The sequence below is a fragment of the Carassius carassius genome, chromosome 9 (genome assembly GCF_963082965.1).
Source record: "Carassius carassius chromosome 9, fCarCar2.1, whole genome shotgun sequence".
Classification (NCBI taxonomy): Eukaryota; Metazoa; Chordata; class Actinopteri; order Cypriniformes; family Cyprinidae; genus Carassius; species Carassius carassius.
In genome coordinates, this window is record NC_081763.1 from 20,547,088 (window position 1) to 20,555,172 (window position 8,085).

Genomic DNA, 8,085 nt, shown 5'->3' on the forward strand with positions numbered 1-8,085 from the left:
CACAGCCACAGGAAGGGGCACCACCAGCAGACCACCAGTTCCCATATGTGCCCCAGGCCTGCAGCTCAGCCTCCAGGATGAAACCACTGGGTGGGTAAACACAGGGGAGGGCACAGACAGATTGTCATCTCCCACAGTCCACAGAGGGCACGGCAGAGGCAGGGTCAGACAGGGAGGAGTTTGGCTCACTTATCTATGAGTCTAATCAGCCTCTGACCATACATAACCAAACTATTCAGTGTTTCAATGTGGACAAAAAAGCAGTTTCCTGTTACTTTTACTTTCCTTGTTACTTGTGTTTTTACTGTATGTCCCCAGGAATTATAGTCCAACCTAAACAATGCATAACAGCTGCATTATGATGTTTTTCAACGTACACTACTGTTCAATAGTTTGGGGTTCATTAAGATTTTTCTTTCTTTTTTTTCTGAAAAAAACAAAACACTGCTTTTATTCTGAAAGGACACACTGATCAAATTTGTGACCCTGGACCACAAAACCATAAGTGTTTAATTCATACTGAAAATGTCTGACTAAATAAGCTTTCCATTGATGTATGGTTTATTAGGATTGGACAACATTGGGCTGAGATATAGTTATTTTAAAATCTGGAATCAGAGGGTACAAAAAAATCTAAATATTGAGAAAATCGCCTTTGAAGTTGTCCAAATGAAGTTCTTAGCAATGCATAATAGTAATCAAAAATAAAGTTTTGATATATTTATGGTAGGATTTCAAATGAATGCTGTTTTTTTTTTTTACATTCTATTCATCCAAAGAATTCTGGAAAAATCATTATAGTTTCTAAAAATTTTGTTTGAAAAAACAATTGTTTTCAAATTGATAACTATAGGAAACGTTTCTGGAGCAGCAAATCATCATATTAGAGTGATTTCTAAAGGATCATGTGACACTGAAGACTGGCGTAATGATGCTAAGCATTCAGCTTTGACGACTCAGGAATAAATTACGAATTGTATTAAAATAGAAAACATTTATTTAGGATTGTAATATTTCACAATATTTCATTTTTTTAAGTGTATTTTTTGATTAAATAAATGCAGCTTTGATGATCATAAGAGACTTCTTTTATAATATATTATTATATTAATTCTATTCTATTGTATTATATTACAATTTTGAACGGTAGTCTAGTTTTTCTATCTCAACATATCGTCATTGTAAAAACAGCAATGCAAACAATCTGCTATACTTTTGTATTTTTCTTCAAAAGAAATCAAGTCACCCAGATTTGGAGCAACATTAGACAAAATAATAACAGATTTGTAGTTTTTGAGTAAACTGTCTCTATAAGTAACAAGACTGCTTCATCATGTCACCAGTTCCAGAGATTTAATGATTAATGCAAGCAGGACATTTTACTTTTACAGGTAATATCTCTGTATACTGTGTGGTCCTCCCTTTTTGCGATCCGCTTGTCTCTCTTGGGTGAGGATTTGAAATCAGGCCAAAAAGATCACAAGAATGCTAAAGTTGTGGTGGCAAAGCATGCAAACTCTTTGAAAATAAGACTCAAGGTGCTGCGTTCTGTCAAAGGAATTGTTTAGAAATGATTAATGCCAGATGCATGCCACAAAAACCCTGTGTTTAGCAGACACTGTGACACCTAGTTCTTCAAAGGTGTGAATTATATAGAGCATTGACGCCTGATAAATGCAATGCCAACTCAGCCCGTGGGTTGCCTAAGGTACAGCATGTATCTGTCTGTGTTTTTTTTTATTCTTTTCCAAGGGTGTGAGAAAGCAGCATTCTCACACTACTCAACATGCCTTTGCTAAATGAGTGTCTTCATATCATATAAATCTGCTTTTAAAATATTTTATACAAAGTTCACCTCTGTAAAGACAAATCAAAAGTTTAAATTGTGATTTTTTTTGAACCATTAATATAGGTAAAGTCCTCCAGAGACCCCAGAAAGACTCTTGACAATTCTTGAAATATCTTCCTTGGTAATTTGAGTAACTGAAGTGCCTCTTGAGGTACCTGTTTGCATGATGACAACGTTTTCAGTCAAAAATGGGAAATTCTTTAAGAGTTTTGCCTGTTTGTTTACATGACAATGGCGTTTTGGGGACTGAAATGCAAGTTTTCTGTGTAAATCTATGAAAACGGTGACGCCATGCACGTGCATAATACCAAAGACTATAGAATACCCAAGACAATACCCATTTTTTGAATGGGAAAAAATGCAACGCTCGATATGGCCCCTCAATCACAGGAAGCCCTGCCTTCTGAATGAAAGAGCCAGCCACTAATCGGTAAAGTCATCATGTCACTGCATCTGCCGTTATAAAGGACTTTGATAATACGTGTTAGGTATGTAGACATGCACAGTACGTGTTGATTTTAAAGGCAAGCACGATAAACATACACAACAATGGCGGATTACATGGTATTATTATTGGTGCTCATGAGTTTGCTAACACTTCTTCAGTAAAGTTTGGATTAACTTCACCAACAGCCAACCAACAGCGGAGGCTCATCATATACAACATATAATTGTCACTTCCCTAGGTACTGTTTACCAGTGTTGGGGGTAATGCATTACAAGTAATGCAATCAGATTACTTTTTTCAGGTATTTACTTTTTAATTTACAAGAAAATATCTGAGTTACTTTGTCAAAAAAGTAATGCTAGTTACTTTGTTTTCCCATTTATTGACTGACAAGTCTCCTGTCCCCATAATGGGAGAAACCAGAAGTACAGAGGCATGTGAACATGATGTAGTTCTAGACTTATTGTGAATGTGCATTAATTCATACCACTCGCAAAAAAAAATCTGATTTATACTATTTATCAAAATGAATTAAAACAGTAAAATGCAAACTCAGAATATGACACAAACCTGCAATAATTAAATAATGAATAACACAAATGTATATAAAATGTATATATTGATAAAATTTTATCAATTAATGTCTTTGCTCCTGACCTTTGATGATCCAGTTCAACCATACTAATAAGCAAAAATGACTTTAGATAAACTAACAACTGTCCTTCAACATTTTTTTATTTATTGCTGAAGAGTGTTGAACTGTCTTCTCCTGTGTTCTACTGTACAGACATAAATTTACTTTTCCTACAGCCTAAGGTTTATTGATTACACTTTTTGGTGTGAAAGGGCTTATATTTGCTTTAAATAGAATTTCTTATATTAAAAACAATCAAGCCCTGCTAATATTTAAAAAGTAACGCAAAAGTAATGTAATGCATTACTTTCCATAACAAGTAACTAAGTAACATAATTAGTTACTTTTTAGGGAGTATATCATAATGCATTACTTTTAAAAGTAACTTTCCTCCTGTTTACTAACAATGTAACAGCGCCAACTACTGGCCTGGCATAAGTAATACAGTGTTTTTGGCCATTTTCGCAGATATGTGCAATCATTTTGAAAACGTTGTTATGTACACATGAAACTTTTTATTAAAATCGCACTACATCGTTGTCGTGTAAACATGACAAGTGTTGTTGTAATCAAATCTTTTATCCATGTGCAATTGCTTCCTTTGATAAAGTAACCCAGCTTGAAGATACTTTGACTGATTACACTATAAAATACTTTGGACCAAAGACACTTGACTCTCAAATAGTTTTGTAAGGCTGGCAGTTTGTTGACAGTGTAATATAAATGAAGATGATACAGCAGATGTTTGGCAGGGCAGTTACTCAGTCAAATGAAGTCAGATGTTACATTGTAGTTTCATTGAGAGATTTTGTTTTTCTAGTGGTTTTCTTCAGGATGTCTTTATGTAGAAACACCTCTTTATCTAAGAGTGGGCTTGGTCTTTTTTTGTACTGATTTATGAGTTTAATGGTTTTGTGTTTGGCAGACTCAGTTGCCAGCCAGTCCAGTCTTCATCTAAGCTGTAATTTAATGTATTAATGTGAGGTAGCATTACCCATCATTTAATTCTTGCAGTTACTGCTATTTTAATATAGGTTAACAAGGTGAGGCCTGATTAAATTGTTGGTGTGTATATAAAAATATATTCATATGCTGAAACTAATCCCATAGTCCCAGTAACCCAATGCATGGTTAAGGCTTTGAATTCAGCATGAAATGACTTTAACCCTTATGCGTTGTTGGGGACGTTTTCGTCCACTAGGGGGTAAAGTTCAGTCTTATTTTGGCCACAACTTTCTCTGTGTTTGAGCTAATGGAATGATTTTTGGTGACAAATCTTTTTTTTGACCCTTATCTTATTTTGGGAAAATGCTTTGAAATTTTTCAAAAACTCAACAGTACACTGTGGGCAAATTCACTACCCTTTCGGTATGTTCGTGGATGAAAACTTCCACTAAATTAAACTGCTGTAAAAATGTATCAGATAAATATTTTTTTCAATTTTTTTGCATAAATCTATTAATCAACCTCAGTCCTGATCAAAACTACCCAATGTTTAAAATAATTCCAAGATTTTAACTCTTTAATTACCAAGTTCATAAAGGATGTCACTGATTTGGGGGGAAAAACACACAAAATTACATTTTTTCAATATAAAAAGTGATTGTGGACTGGATATTTTTTTTACCTTTTATCACAGTCTTGGCATGTCAAAGATTAGTAACAAGATTGGCTTTGATGCATTTTTTGTTTTTGTGCAGCATTAGATTTAAATGTTTTCTCCCTAATTTGTTGTTGGTGGTTGTTTTTGCCCCATTGACTTCTATTATAGCGACAAAATATTTTGATTGCAAAGCCATGACACCATATAATCATGCATTCTTGATTGTTTGTGGTTTTCCCTTTTGGGAAGAGTTAAAAAAATATATTTTTACAGTTTTATCACTAGGTGGGACCATTAACCCTTTAGATAGGCCTGTGCAAAAAAGGCTTAGTTTCTGGCTTGTATATGGAGTCATATGGAGTATAACAGTAAATTATATTGTTTGTGTGTATGTGAGATTCTTGATTGTTGGTGGTTTTCCCTGTTGGGAAGAGGTAACATTTGTTATTTTTTACAGTTGATCACTAGGTGGGACCATTAACCCTTTAGATAGGCCTGTGCAAAAAAAACGCTTAGTTTCTGGCTTGTATATGGAGTTATATTGAGTGTAATAGCAAATTATAGTGTGTGTGTGTCTGTGTGTGTGTGTGAGAGAGAGAGAGAGAGAGAGAGAGAGAGGGTGTGAGAGAGACCTTTGTGCACTTACCTTGATGTACAGTATCTGAACAAATCCAAATATGCACCTCATGCTCTCAGAACTACATGGAGTCAACAATAAAAAAAGAAGTGTGTTTATGCACCTGCTGCCTTTTGATGGTGAAAAGTACAGATGGCCTATATGTGAAATGCTCATCTTTTCTTGATGGTAAAGCCAGTTTAAAACCTTAAAATCCTGTAAAAAAAATCTACTTTGCATCAAATTTATGAACATAATGTATTATGAACCAAAATGCAATACCAACTTCAAATAAGCTGCAGCTCGCTGGAGGGGTCAAGCTACATAATCATTTCTAAAACTTTGATACAAGTCAAGTCTTTGCTGCTCTTCTCACCATTAAATGACCAGCACGATGGCATGCAAGTGTTTAAATCCACGTACTTTGCTTTTGTTTAGTCTATTCGCTTGTTAAGTCTGACATCACGTAGCAGCGCTTCCGTGTCCAAATGCTTTATCAGTTACCACCAGAAAACAACAAAAGGTGCTAATATAAACTCACAATGTGATAGAATACTAGCGAAAAAGTTATAATCTTAACCTTTAACTCCATACCAAAGTCCCAGATAGCCAGACAATTAAAATATAAAAACAATACATAAAAATTATTTGTGTTTGGGACGCTGTGAGCACGGAGACTGTAGTGTATACCATAAGTTTGAAAGCGTTTAACTTAAATTATCAAATGAATAGACAGTGCTCATAAACGGCTGCTGAGGTCATATTCTCAAGGGAAACGAGTTGAGGCCTGGACCCGGAAACAGCGCTTCTTACGTCATCACTTAACAACCGAATACTTTCACCACCATTAAAAGGCAGCAGGTGCACAAATACACTTTTGTTTACTCCATGTAGTTCTGAGAGCTGAGGTGTACATTGTGATTTTCTGAAATACATCAAGGTAAGTGTGCAAAGGTCTCTCTCACACAATATAATATGCTGTTATACTATAGCTTCATATACCAGTCAGAAGCTTTTTTTGCACAGGCCTATCTAAAGGGTTAATGGTCCCACCTAGTGATCAACTGTAAAAATAACAAATGTTACCTCTTCCCAACAGGGAAAACCACCAACAATCAAGAATCTCACACACACACAAACACTATAATTTGCTGTTATACTCCATATAACTCCATATACAAGCCAGAAACTAAGCCTTTTTTTGCACAGGCCTATCTAAAGGGTTAATGGTCCCACCTAGTAATCAACTGTAAAAATAACAAATTTTACCTCTTCCCAAAAGGGAAAACCACAAACAATCAAGAATGCATGATTATATGGTGTCATGGCTTTGCAATCAAAAAATGTCGTTATAATGGAAGCCAATGGGGCAAAAACAGCCTCCAACAACAAATTAGGGAGAAAAAATTGAAATCTAATGCTGCACAAAAACAAAAAATGCATCAAAGCCAATGTTGCTACTAATCTTTGACATGCCCAAGACTGTTATAAAAAGTAAAAAAAAAAATCCAGCCACAATTACTTTTATATTGAAAATAAGTCATTTTGTGTGTTTTCTCCCCCAACTCAGTGACATAATTAATGAACTTGGCAATTAAAGAGTTCAAATCTTGGCTTTTTTAAAAACATTTGGTAGTTTTGATCAGGACTGAAGTTGATTAACAGATTTATGCAAAACAAATAGAAAAAAATATATGAATCTGATACATTTTTACTAGGGCTGCTCCGATCACGATCGGCCGATCGTTATGCGCATCTTGTCAGTAAAGCCGGTTCTCTAATCAGCGGTAAATTCCATCAGGTGCGTGATTTCACATAGAGCAGCTGTTAGTACACAGAGCCATTGTTAACTGAGAAGATGCGCAAATCAACGATCGGCCGATTGTGATCGGAGCAGCCCTAATTTTTACAGCAGTTTAATTGAGTGGATGTTTTCATCGACTCATACTGAAAGGGTAGTGAATTTGAACAATCCACAAGGGTTAAATGACTTTTCTGTGTGTCTTTTTTTACCAAATACATTTTAATCAACATTTCATAATTCAGTCTTCTGGTGAAAGGTCAGACGTTTCTCAGTTTTGAAGGATTTATCTAAACATTTAGTTAAGTTAAATCCCATCCCTTTCCTACAATCCCTACACCCTTTTCCTTTTCACAATGTGCATTAAAATATATACTGAAGTCTCATACATCCAAAAAATAAATAAATAAATAAAAATAATAAAAAAAAGTAAATAGACACCAACCAGTCATTTGCTATTCATTCTATAGGCAGAATTTCATGGGGAAAAATCATCAATATTTATGCTTCATTTTTCAGACTCAGAACAGGTGGATTATTTGATATCCTCCTGTCCTAAAAAATTTAAATACAAAAAACAAATCTGACAGCTGTGGTTGCCAGATCATGAAAAATATGGTTGCAACGTTTTAGCTTTTATGGACTGAACATGCCTTTAATAAACTATAATGTTAATATGCCAACGTCCCAAAGTATTAAAATCTGTTTTGTATCTTTATAATACACTGACAACCACCAAAAAGCCAAGACAGCCACATGATGAATCAAAGCATGTAGAGCTGTGTCATGCACACAAATACAAAACACATTCATGATAACACACGACACTAAAATAATGCATTTAACAATAACTGGACAAAATAACATTTAGCGTAATACCCTAATGTATCACTGTTAACCCAAATGTTCAAAGTAATTAAACAGATTAAGTAAAGTTAACTTCTTTGGAGCACATGAATGCATCCTTGATGAATAGAAGATACTTCATTGTAAACATTTAAAAATCGAAACGTTTGACAAGAACTGTATGTCATTATATGACCAAATGTGAGCTCCAGGACTGTTTGCCTAAAGCTCTGGATTACAGGGAAAAATGTTGTAAACAATGTTCGTACACAGACCAGTCATTTTGTT